The sequence below is a fragment of the Mercenaria mercenaria genome, chromosome 6, assembly GCF_021730395.1.
Source record: "Mercenaria mercenaria strain notata chromosome 6, MADL_Memer_1, whole genome shotgun sequence".
Classification (NCBI taxonomy): Eukaryota; Metazoa; Mollusca; class Bivalvia; order Venerida; family Veneridae; genus Mercenaria; species Mercenaria mercenaria.
Genome location: NC_069366.1, coordinates 7,609,893 through 7,623,915, shown reverse-complemented (window position 1 = coordinate 7,623,915; position 14,023 = coordinate 7,609,893).

The window sequence follows — 14,023 nt, the reverse complement described above, 5'->3', positions numbered from 1 at the left end:
GTTACGCTATAACCGAGGGTGTTTTTCATTGAATTTCATACTTTGGGACTGGAAAAAGTGTTCCTTATAACCGAGTGTTCCTTATAACCGAGTTTCCTATAACCGAGGATTTTTACATTGAATAAAGAAGGAATTAGATCGGGGAATTGAAAACTGTTCCTTGTAACCGAGTGTTCCTTATATCCGAGTTCCTTATAAGTGAGGTTTACTGTAACAAGTACGAACGAAATAATTAAGTATTTTCACATTTATTGGTACCTTAAAAATAGGAAACGTAGGCATTTCAATGACGCATTAACGTTCCATATCTAAAATTGGACATGACCTTAGATTTGGCAAAATGTTTACTAAGCAATAACAATAATTATGTTAATAATGTAATCAAAGTGTACAAGCACAATATACATATCTAATATATAGTTTTTAAACATAAATTAGCTTTACAAAAAGTTAGTTAATGAGACATTAAAAGTTCATTTCAGAAAAAAAGCAAAATCTATACCTCTAAGTACATTCCCTTTTTTGACAAATAATATGATGATGATGTCTTTGCACAAATAATGGTACACCACTTTGCTGCCAACGCAGAAGTGGTGGCAAATTAACAGTTTATGGCCTTAAAAAGTGATGCTTAACACTTATAAAATATATTTGTTAAGGTGACATATTGAAAGGTTTGTAAATTTATTTCCCTAAATTCCTTAAGGGTTTGTATCGCTTTTTATACATGTAGAAAATATACAAACCTATACTCTTTTAAAAGTCATTTTTCTTTTACGCTGAATTATGTTCAGTGATTTATTTTATGTTTTGAGTGAAGCGTTATTAAATTAATCATTAATCTGATACAAATATTTATACAGCGAAAACAATATCTGTTCTAACTATTTGAGCCTGTGATAAAGCATATCTGGAGCTGCTTCTTCTTCGTCCGCCAGGCGTATCTGGAGCGAAATGGAGCAACCTAGAGAGGAGGACAGACTGTGAAAGTAAACAGTTGAATTATAGAACCATATCTAAAAGATATATATCTAATTCCCTAATGAGGATATATGTCAAAAGTTTTTATATTTTTATGAAAGACAGACATTTTGTATAACCATGCTTTTTATTCGACAACATATAAGGAAGGAACATCTCAAGCTGAGAAAAATCAAGTGTTTCTGAGTATCAACATGCTTCATAAATTGAATTTGAAAAATATAGAATCTTTAATTCTTCAATTAATTATCTTTTTACATTTTCTCATTATATCTCGTAATAATTATGGCTGCTTTCTCCGTCAGAGCAATTGTTAAAGAAATTGAAAGTAATATGACAGCTTATCTTGATATCATCAAGAGAGCATAAAATGTAAAATAGAAAACAGAGGAAACTTCACAGGTCGCTCAACACAACAAAAACGAAAATGTTGCAGGCTCGGTTTGATTGAGCCGGTAGTGGAAATGAATGCTACCGTCCACGCCCTCTAGCGTCAGGTTGAGCAGAACTCAACATTTACACATGCTAAAAGTACAAAAAGCAATTTAGAGACATCCGCAGATGTATTCAAACGGCGGTGAACATGGAACCTTCAATGATACACATGTTGAGGCGTGTAATTCCATGAAGAGCGACGTTTTGTCCCCAGTTAAAGTAATGGGTTTGCCCCAAACGAGAAAACAATGGGCAGAACTGAACAAACTGGAATTTAGGAAGGGGATCTGAGGTTATTGAGCCTGCGTATCACAGGAACTGTCAAAAGACAAAATTAAAAAGCAGGCACCATATCCAAGGGGTGATTCTACAATACCCAAGGCTATGAAAGCGGGAGTATTGGAAGACTTTCAGATATTCCTTAGAATATTTTTGTACCCAACAGACTTCTCTTTGCAAGAAATGTATTTTATTGGACATACCTAAACTCCTAGAGATTTCATAGAAACTAAACATGTATCCTTAATTTGTTAATTTTAGTCGCACGTGAAATTTGAATTTTATGTCGTAACTACAACTGTAACAGTCTGTTATTTAGAATATTTTTCCTATCTTTCTGTATCTTTATTTTACATATAATGTTTTGGTAAATTTGGTTTTTATGTCTCAATCAACTTTACTTAAAATATGTGTATGTTTTTCACCATTTGACACTACTTTCATGATTTTTATATGTTAGTGTGAAATCATTGATATTCGTGAGGGAATATTTTCCATTGATTTTGATTGTGAAACGGTATTTGAAATTAATTCCTGGCGACCAAATAAATTTCCTCTTCTTTGTACTTTCATAATTTGAAATCTAAAGATTTATATCACCACAAAATAGCCGTTTTGGCCTAAACCACTGAATTTCGTACCCATGGAATTAAATGATATTTCAGAATTTTTTTATTATGTTTTAAAAGATTAGAAAAATGTTGATCTACAGATAGCAATATAACAATTGTACAAAATGTGTTGGATGCTCCTGTAAATTCAATTAAAACAAGTCTATGACCAAATTGATGTAAGGTTATGAAAATTCCACCATCAGCCAATGCCATAAGGTAAAGATTGTTACAAAAATACCGAGGAATGATACTATTTTTGCTATTTCATGAGTTTACCTTTTATGCCATTTATAAAAATGTATCCTTTTATAAGAGTTCCAAAGTCATTTCATCTAATTTATATTTTTTCTATGTAACTAATATTTATATTGTTCGTGATATATAAAATAAATATTGCATTTTATAACTTGTTTTAAAGAAATGTTGTTATTGTTTAAAGTTTCTTCCTGGCTTTTCGTCCGGCTTGCATGTAACATATTGGAAAAGAAAGACTGCCAATTCAAAAAGTTTTAAGACATGGACTAAGATAATAGTTAACAATAACAAGTTGGGTATATATCCATAATTTTTGTTCAATTTTTCAGCTATCTTTAATAAATTTTACTCTTTGTAATTTAAAAATCTGCAAGAGCATTCCACTGGAGTCATTGAATGCAAGCTAGCAAATTTAGGCTATGAAAAAAAAAAGAACATTCCGTCGCACAAACATAAGCGGAAATATACTATTTAAAAGTACTAAATGGGCTCTACGATACTAAAGTATCAGAAAGAATTAAACAATGAAACCTAAAATACTGAGTCATGAATTCCCTTTATAATCAATTCAGTTTTAGATTAAATACAAAGTTTTCGGACTTGAAACAAATCAACAAAAATGACAGTCTAAATGTCAAAATTTTCAAATACATGTAGCAGTATATTTTCAGTCATAATTATTCCATCAAAATTATCGTACATACGAATCAAATTTTATTTGGTAGATATACGTTCGTTGATGAATGGTGGTCCTTCTGCTATTCTCCTTTGCAATATCTTCGTGTCTTGAAATATAACAAAAGTAGCGTCGATTGAATAAAGCGATAAACGTATTTTGGACGGACAAAACTTTGCTCGTGTATTCGCCACTTAATCAGCTGCATAAAATTTGTAAACTTACTTCCTTTTGAAACAAAATCAGAAAATGATATTTTACAGAACGTGTTTTGTTTAATTGTAACTTATGGCTGATTCGTGCGCATTATCTTTCTTCTTTCATCTATGTTATGTTGCCTAAAGTGTATCTATCTCTTATAATTAAGACCAATAAACATTCGTCACATTTTTTCATCTAGTATGTTTCGATCCTTCTATTATTATTGCTTTTAAGACCAGTTTTCTTCTGTCCAAAGTACACCTCTGCTAGAAACAAATATTTCAAACAGTATTTTATACATGATCAAATATACAAAAATTTACAAATAGAAAATAGAAAGTAATAAGAAGTTTAGCCAAGTTTATTTACATTATCATTTAAATTTTATTAAAGGATTAAACGACTGATTTCATCTATATTGGTGGTAAATGTATTTATTTTGCCTCGTTTGTAATTAATAATTATAGTATTTTCTATAAGCATTATACAAAGTTGTATGCAATAAATTGTAAAATGTTGTTTTTGCTGGTTCTCAACTGGACCTGCACAGATAATTGTCGGTGAGCAGGTAACTGCAACTGCTAAGCTTAATCTGGGCTGGTTATTGCCATTGCTTAATTGAATCCGTACATACCATTTTACATTGCTTAACTGAATTTGCGATTGCAGTTGTTCTGTGCTCAACAGAACCTGCAAAGATAATAACCATTGGTCAACTGAATATGCGCAGGTAATTTCAATTGCTATTGCTCAACTGAATATGAGCAGGTAATTGTCTTAGATCTCGATTATAGTTGACATCAGTTCTTTCCAACCAATTAGCTGTTTATATGAAAGGCGTTTCTCACAGATGACAAAGGCATTAAGTTCTAGCAATAAGTGTACTAATTTAGTTAATGCAGGTGATAAAAGGAATGGCATGTTTTTTTAGGTGCACAGAGTGTATATGAAATCTTTTAAAAATATTCATTGTAAACATAGATCGCAACAAAGCAAATGAATAGCTGACTCATCTTCAGCGAAATTCTATTATTCACAAAGAATGGATGGACTCAATGACCACAAAAAATTAAAGAATATAGCCACAATGAGTTTAGGCAAAATTACATTAATTACAAGGGGATTATGCAAAGCGTTAGTTATCAATTATCAGCAATAAAGTAATTGATAGTTTCAGTCCTAAACGAGTAAAATCTCAATACAAGCAAAATCACATGACAAACGAATCATAACGTAATTACATAACGCCAGTCACTTTACATTTTTAAAAAGTCTAATTTGATTACACACTCTTTCGAAATATTGAGGGAATTTATCGGTTATTATGGCATTAGCACAGAAGATTGATTTCCTTGCTCCTGTAATTTGGTTTGAAATTACATGGTGTGTAGCTTCCTTTAACTCATTTTGTTTTAATAAGGCCGGGAGTAGAACGCCGCTCTTGTGTCTGTGTTGCTGTTACTACTGTTCCTTATGGACCATTGTAGTATTGTTCTGTACTTATAAGCCGTGAACAGACTGAACTTAACAATGTTTGCTATTGTTTGGCTCGGTTGTCTCGTCAAAAGATCTTCCTATAAATTTTTGGTCATCACAAGGACGGCTCGAACAATTTAACAACCGACGAAAAACAGTAAGATTAATATGATAATTAATCTTTATAAAAAAATATAAAAAATCTTTCTTTCAAAAAATGAAATTTGTCCATATCTGTTACAGAATGATATTCGTTTTGTTACAAAGTGTAAATCGTATTTACATTAAACATGCCTGTACAATGATGTGTTTTACTTTCTTTTTTATATATATTTGAAGGTTTGCATGTTGGCCAATCTTGAGGAAATGAAATATAGTTTTATCGTTCACTCCCTTCAGATAAAACACAACATTTAACATTTTTATTGACGAAAGTTGCTGGTATGAGACAGAGAAGGTAGTTTCAATCGATCGATTGCGGACATCAGTTCTAACGAATCATTTTGGAATGATCTAAGTAATATATGTACGTAAGATTTTTTTTGGAAAAAAAAGAGTGACAATAATGTTTTTTTTTCAACCAATGTGCGATACTGTTCATTTTAATTTAGTATAAATCTAACAGTTTGCCCTGGCTTTAGTATCTCAACGACAATTGAGTTTTGACAGAATGACAGAACAAAATGAAAATAACTACAGACGTCTGATGCTAAAGAAAACTAAATATTATTTGGATACTTTAGTATTGAAATGTTTTCCATTATTCAGACCGATACTTAATGACTGTTAAAGGAATGTACAAAACAAGTATACGAGATATTAAAGAAAGTTCGAGATATCTACCAAAAGTCTTCGTAAGGTCATTGTACGGAATAATTAACTGTACAATGCATGTATGGCATTTATACATTGTGGAAAAGGTTTGTTTTCAGTAAATTTCGTAGAGAGACGGCAACCTTTAGATTTTATCACACAAACGTTTACGTGATTGTACGAGTATATCTTTTAATTTCCTTGTTTTAGCAACACTGGCTTACTTTTCTAATAAGGGCATCTTTGGCCGAGTGGTTAAGGTCGCTGACGCCTCGAATTACTTGTCCCTCATCACTGTGGGGTAGGAAACCTCACACGAAGTGCAGAGTTTTCTCATTCGATGATGCCATCAAGTAGACTTTTGGAAGGTCAGTGGTTCTTCCTTAAAGCCTGCCCAGGCGCCTGTGGTCTTCTCCTACATTATATAACAACAAAATCTGAAAAGCAGCTATTCCATTTATGTGTCGAAGTGACCTTCAACCCAACAATAAATTTAAACTTTTTATATACATGCATTGCATAAAATATGTAACAAATGCGTTTAAATAGTGAATTCTTGTGCAATGTGCGTTTTAGCGAAATAGAAAGTGGATATTTTGAAATCAATAAGGACAATAAACAGTACATCACAGCAAAGTTTAGAAATATTTTCTTTTTTTTTTCAAATTTCTACTCATTTTTAGATCATAACTAAATCATCTGTGATTGCTTTTAGTGTTCAAATGGAGTACAATCTATACTTCTTATTTCAAGAAATATATGCAATGAGGCAAATGTCAAATGAATCATGAAGCATTACATAATTTTCTAGACAAAGAAATTGTTAGCCTTTGAAGTCCGGTTCAAAGTAAAGAATATAAATGTTGTTAGAAATATTGCAAATGTATCAGTTACTTATGGTAAACTGTCATTTTGGACAGCAGAATTGATAAATTGTTTTGCTCTCGTATTTTCTACGATGAAATTGTATTTAAGTGTGTTGTGGTAGTGAACAATTTGTTTAACTACATCCAATGGTTAAATAAGCTATATAATTATCTTCTTATCGCCTGTGTAAGACGGGTTTTTCCCACCCGAGGGACTTTTATACAAGTTGTCCCGAGGGTTGGGACAACAGCTGTCTTATACAGGCAGACATGTAAGATCATTTTTTATGGCCTATTAATCACGTTCAAAATAGATCGTGGTGACAAATAGATTTGCGTATTTCCTGACATTATGTTATCTTTATTGTCTATGACGTCATTATAGTGCCAGTACTATGTGACGTCACCTAAGTGGAAGGTTTTTCCCTAGGAAAAGACAGGAATATCTATCCCTGGCACGTGCTCGTGCAAATGTATACTTCCCCTACTAGGTAGACAAGAAACTCATATCTGCAGCTATTTCAAAAGGAATGTCCATTTTACAATTAATCTGTCTTTTGATTCATCAAAATAAGCAATTGTGAATGACAAACATTCTGTTAGACAATATTAGCATCAAAGACATAATTATTGTCCTTCCCATAAACGTAACTACACGAGCTATTAACCAAAGAATATTTTTATCTTATAGTGCTATTAGCAAGATGCCACATAACGGAAAAAGACGTTGTTGCCTCGTTTAAAGAAAATGATAAAGGCATCTTTTATTTTAAAAAATGATATTATTTCTTATAATCGTTACAAACAATGTACAGACAAAACAAATCCACTGCATTTGAAAAGGTCTATCAACTCTTCTATACTTTGGGACAAACTTTTGAATATCATCATTCACAACGAGTTCGATGTGAATTAATGTGGTATTGAAAAAATGATAAAGGGTTGGAAACAGGTAAACATTTTGTTACAACCCATGTATAGTTCTAATCGAAGCCCATTTTAGGCTCATTTATGTCAATATGGAAAGCACAGATCTACTGATCACTTGGTCGTGAGTTCGTTCCCCGAGCGAGGTGTATGTTCTCAGTAACGATTAATAAAAAACACTGTGTTTTAAACCCTTCCACTTCCACCTGTGACTCATGTTGAAAAGTTGACAGTTACTTACAGATAACAAGTTAGTACATAATCCAGGAACTTCACAACACTATTACATAACTGAAAAACTGTAGAAAAACGGTGCTTAACCAGTCATTTCAGGATCTGGAAACGAGTTCAACATTATTAAACGACATTACATAGAGTGTACAATAATTACATGAGATGGCGTTATAGTGTAACATGTATGTGATCTTAATGTTTATCAAAAACAATCTTTGATATATTCGCACGAAGGTTTGTACAAAAATACAGACTTCATTGGCTAACGAGTTAGATAACACCACAAAACTAGGACATTAACCTTGTTCTTATTTGTTGACATATTTCCTTGTAACTATTAGAAAGACAATCAGGCAAGAAGATACAGTAGAGAAATATATAGAAATATTAATAGCTGTGATGTTCAGATGTATACTGATCGGTGAATCGCTTCCATGGCACGAATGCACTATTTTCTTTTTTAAAAAGCATCATTTTTCTCAATTCGTTGAAATAATTTGAATATTTAAAAGTGGTTTTCCAAATATTTACATAAAAAACTGTCTCCTTTTCTATGTAGGAAAGTGTCATCTGAAGACAGCATTCGGAAGACATGACATCAGATTAGCATTTTAGTCCAGGAAAAATCTTATTCAAATTGTTATCACACATTATATATATATACACTGATTTATCTTATGTTCGGGGGGTGTTTGGGGAGTTCGTACAGTTTGCAAGTGTTTTTAATTAATTACGTTTTATACTCTTAACTTGGTATATTCTTTGCAGCATATGTAAGAAATCTTTCAAAAATGTCTTTGTATGTATATATTGTACTTACCACATGTTTAGCGATGACTTTTACCAATATTAAAGAATAGACTTTTTGTAAATGAGAAAAATGTATTTACAGAAATACATGCTGATAGCAATTTGGTAGCAAATCAATGAAACAATTTGTGTCTGCAATATTTCCTAGTTGCCTCGAGATACGCTATAACAAGCATTCTATTAGAAAATATTCGCTTCAAGACAGAATTATTTCCTTTCTGGTAAATATCATATACCTAACTACATAAAGAAATTACACATTGTTGTATTTTCTGCGCCTGGACTGCTAATATGGTCACATGTAATTTAATATCCTATACAACTAGATATAGTAGAAACAAAGCGGTATTAAAGCCAAAGTAATCGTTCCCTTTAATTTTCATTTCATTTCTAATTTGTTATAAATCTTGACACTTTTCAACAACAAATCATTCAGTCCTTTGGGATCATGGAGTCCATTCAACATATGAGCCGTGCCATGAGAAAACCAACATAGTGGGTTTGCGACCAGCATGGATCCAGACCAGCCTGCGCATCCGCGCAGTCTGATCAGGATCATGCTGTTCGCTTTAAGCCTATGGTATAGAGGATAAGTTAGCAACAGCATGATCTGACCAGACTGCCGATCCGAGTCTGGTCTAGATCCTTCTGTGTTCGCGACCCATCTTTGGGTTTTTATGGAACGGTCATAGTGTAATAGAGTTCCTAGCAGTGGGCGGGAGTTGCACATTTCTACCCTCCATACACTCATAAACGAGTCTGCATTATCTCTTCTTGTTTCATCTTCGCTTCAAAGGATCTTTACCGATTTATTGAAATTAGGATGTAAGTCATTCCTCAAGTCTGTAACGCGTGGTTATTAGCATCAAGAATTGAAATATATAGAGATTGAAATGAGAAAAGAACATCTTTCTGTTTTCTAAACTGAATAAAAGTTTGAATAAGCTAAAACTTTGTTAAGCTATTGTCATAGTTGTAGAATAAACATGTTAGCTAAATACATTTATTTGTGTACTTGTGTCATTTTTCTTACCTGTTACTTGTGTGTCTATATATTCATGCTTTTCTCTTTATTCTTGTAATGTTCATACCTCCATATTGTACTGGCAAAGATACTTGCATATGTTCTTGCCAAATAAAGTATTAAATTGAATTGAACAGATTTTCCTTAAAAAATATTCTTCGAATCAGCTCCTTTATTGGCAAAATTCATTTCATGCCAATTCCTTTCATATTTATACTCATGGTTGAAAAACAACCAAGTTAATAATCTTTGTTAATCAAAAGCTCTTGATCAGGATGTTATTTAGTGCAGTTAATATAACAAACAGAAATTCTACAAATATCACTGCTTACAAATAGGAAAACGATCTGTCCTTGCGAGCTATAAAGTAAATAATTTTGAAATATTTTATTTATAAATTTCTAAGAATACCACGCTAAGCTTTGTATAATTGTTTGGAATTTATTTTATTCATTTTACATTCCAGGTATAAAATGAAAAAGTCAGTTGTCAACTGATTAAAACTGTAATAACGGGGAATCCTTCTCCGAAGGGTTAATGTCGCGGAATCATTTGTCCTTGACCGCTGTGGGCTGGAAACCTCGCTTTGAGTGTAGAATTATTTTCCTGTGAGTAAATAATCCAGTTGGAAGGTCTGTGGTTTTATCCATGTTCACTCAGGTCAATAATTTTTGAACGATGGCATTTTTGTGAGTCGCAGCGTTTTCATGGATCAACTGGAGACCGCGAAGACCAGTATTTTTACTATTGTTTGTAGTTTTGTTTAACAGCTAGAAATAAAATATAAGGGGAACAACTCTGAACTGACTATTTAATTAAAGCCAACAAAAAAGCATAGGTCAAAAGTGAAAGAATAACTAAATAGGCCCTTTTCCCAACAACTGATAGGGCAGACAAAATATGACGTACATTTGTTTAAAACTCTTTGTCTTGGATATTGAGAATGCACACTTTACTCATGGCTTACTAATAAACTTTGATAATGTGGCAGCTGACCTCAATTGGGAGATTTTAATACTGACGTCTGTAATTCTTCAAAATCGTGTTCTCTACTTTCAGCTTTTAGTGCTTTTATTGATATGTTTAATTTCACACAGCTGATAACTGATTGTACAAGGATAAGTAATTTAACATCTTCTATGATAGATTTGATATTAGTGTCAGACCCGAAAAATATTTCTCAATCTGGAGTCACAGAAACCAGTTTTAGTGATCACAACATGATATTTTGTACGCGAAAGGTTTCAAAAGTGTTCATCGGATCGCATAATAACATTACAACACGTTCCATGAAAAACTATAGTAGTGAAGATTTTCAAGCAAACTTGTTAGCTGTGGATTGGAAGAGTATTATTTCTTGTGACAATGCATCTGAAGCTTGGGATCAGTTTAAGAACATTTTTATGTCCGTTGTTAACAACATTGCACCAGTTAAGCAACTACGTATCAAACAAAGAACAGAGCCATGGATGGATGCTAATATATTAGATGCAATAAACCAGAGAGATTTAGCTTTTAAGCAATATAGAAAAGTCAGAAGTGATGAGAACTATTGTACTTTTAAATCTTTACGTAACAAAACACAGTATTTGATTGATTCGGCAAAGAGAAGCTTTTTTACCGAGAGTCTTGAAGAAAATAAAAATGATTCCAAATCACTGTGGGCTATCCTTAAAAATCTTGGCTTACCTTCTAAGAAAGGGTTATCTTCTTCAAGCTCCAACATATGTCTGAATATTGATGGTAATATTTGTTTTGATAAGGAAACTATTGCTGACTCTTTCAATACATTCTACACTTCAGTTGCCTCAAAACTTGTTGAAAAATTGCCGGCTAGGGTTAATAAGTTTGGTAAATCTTTTGTGACAAAATTTTATGCAAGTTTAGGTGTGCTTTTGAATAACTACTCTTTTTCACTAGTTTCTGAAAATCAGGTATTGAAATACTTAACTCAGCTAGGTGCTAATAAAGCTACAGGTTTAGATGGTATACCTTCCCGTTTTGTAAAAGATGGAGCTTGCATTATTGCTGAACCTCTTGCTCACGTCATAAATTTGTCCCTCATTCAAGGTGTGGTACCAGATGATCTCAAATTAGCCAGGGTTGTTCCCATTTTTAAGAAGAATGACAAAACTTCTGTAGGTAACTATCGCCCAGTTTCAATTCTGAGTATTGTATCCAAGATTTATGAAAGGGTTGTATACGACCAAGTTGAATCATACTTCAAGGTAAACAAATTATTGTACAAATTTCAGTCTGGGTTCAGAAGTGGTTTCTCAATAGACACATGTCTAATTCATTTAACAGATTATATAAGGATGGAGATGGATAAAGGTCATATAGTAGGTATGATTCTGTTAGATCTCCAAAAGGCTTTCGACACAGTAGACCATTCCATTCTTCTTATGAAGCTTCGTTCAGCGGGACTTGGTGATGACATTTTAAGATGGTTTCAGTCATACCTTTCAGGAAGACAACAGCTGGTGGATGTCTCTGGTACTCATTCTGCTTCTGCTCCCATTACATGTGGAGTTCCACAGGGGTCCATACTAGGCCCTCTTTTATTTTTAATTTACGTCAACGATATGTCAGCTGTGGCTAAAAACAAGCTTTTGTTATATGCAGATGATTCTGGTATACTTGTTTCAGGTAAATGTAAGTCATCTGTAGAAAAATCTTTGAAAGATGACCTGCATCTTGTCAGTCAATGGTTGGTAGATAATAAGTTGTCACTTCATTTAGGTAAAACTGAGTCAATCTTATTTGGATCTAAACATAGAATAAGGTCAAATCCAACTCTTGATATTACATGTAATGGTACAACTATTGAACCAACTTCTACTGTCAAATATCTTGGTGCATCCCTTGATCAGACCCTATCTTTCGATTCAATGGCTCGCTCCATATTAAAAAAGGCTAACGCAAGGTTAAAATATCTATATCGGAAGAAACGTTATCTTACTCAACACACCAAGAAACTTCTTGTCATGGCCCTAATCCAATGTCATTTTGATTACGCCTGTTCTATATGGTACCATAGTCTGACTCAGTTACTTAAATCCAAGCTCCAAACCACACAGAATAAGTTAATGAGGTTTGTTCTGGACCTTGATGCTAGGTCGCACATTGGCCCAGAGCACTTTAAATCGCTCAACTGGTTACCAGTCAACAAACGTGTAGACCAGATTATCCTGTGTCATGTTTTTAAGATAAAACATGGGTTAGCCCCGGACTACATGGGAGACAATTTTATCCCACAGGATACTGTTCATTCATATAGGACAAGGTTAAGTCACAAAGGTGCCTTTGCTGTTCCAAAGGTCAAAGGTTTTGGGTTAAAGTCCTTTTTCTTTTCTGGTATTTCCCTATGGAATAAGTTGCCTGCTAGTATAGCACAGACTGAGAAATTACCTGTTTTTAAAACGTTAGTAAAGAATTATTTACTAGACAGTTTAGCATAATTACTTTAATGTGTTTAATAACTATTTAATGTGTTTTAATAACTATTCTTATGGCCTTCGATTTATGTACATTTTAATTTAAGCTCGCATTTTACTTTTTGATATAGTTGTGCAATTTCCATCTAGTCACATAATTCTTTATTTGATATAGCCGTGTAATTTCCATCTAGTCACATACTTCAATTTCCATCTAGTCACATAATTCTGTAAACTCTGTTATGCCTCTCTATGTCATGCCACCAACACAAAGGACCACAATGGAAATAAGAGTTTTCTCTTTTTTGTGTAATCCTTGGTGACGGTGTGCCTGTCATGGCTATTTTTAATTTCATGTATGCATTATGTTATTATGTTGTAATTACTATACATGTTGTTTTTAATTGTCCATGTATGTGCACTCCTTACCGAAATAAATCTATCTATCTATCTAATACAATGAACACTGTTTATTTTCCAATACAGATAAATCCAATAATTGCTTTGCATAAGATCTATGACGGATTATCTTTGACCACCCCTGGACTTATTGGACTCAACTGCCACATTATCAAAGTTTATTAGTACACTGACAGTTATATTATCGTGTTATAGGTTATTATTATAAGTCGTGCTGAGAATTTTAAGTTTTAGCTTTTAAGCCAAAGTTAATCTTTCGCACTCACAATGAGAAATTACAAAAATAGTTAAACTGGTATGACATATTTGTAACAATATAGGTACACTGTTGTTATATTCATAATTACATTTTAACATTTTGGAAGGGCTTCTGATGCTTTACTTGTTTAAAAGCATTTCTCTGACTGTTCAGTATTTCGCTGTAATTAGTGTAACACAAAAGGCTACTGTCGTCAAATGTAATTTTACCATTTTATGGTTGTGGATCCGTAATGACATTCTGCAAGTTCTAAAAAGCAATTCGGCATTATTTGGACGTACCTACAGCTCAACACGCTTAAATTGCTTTCCGAAAG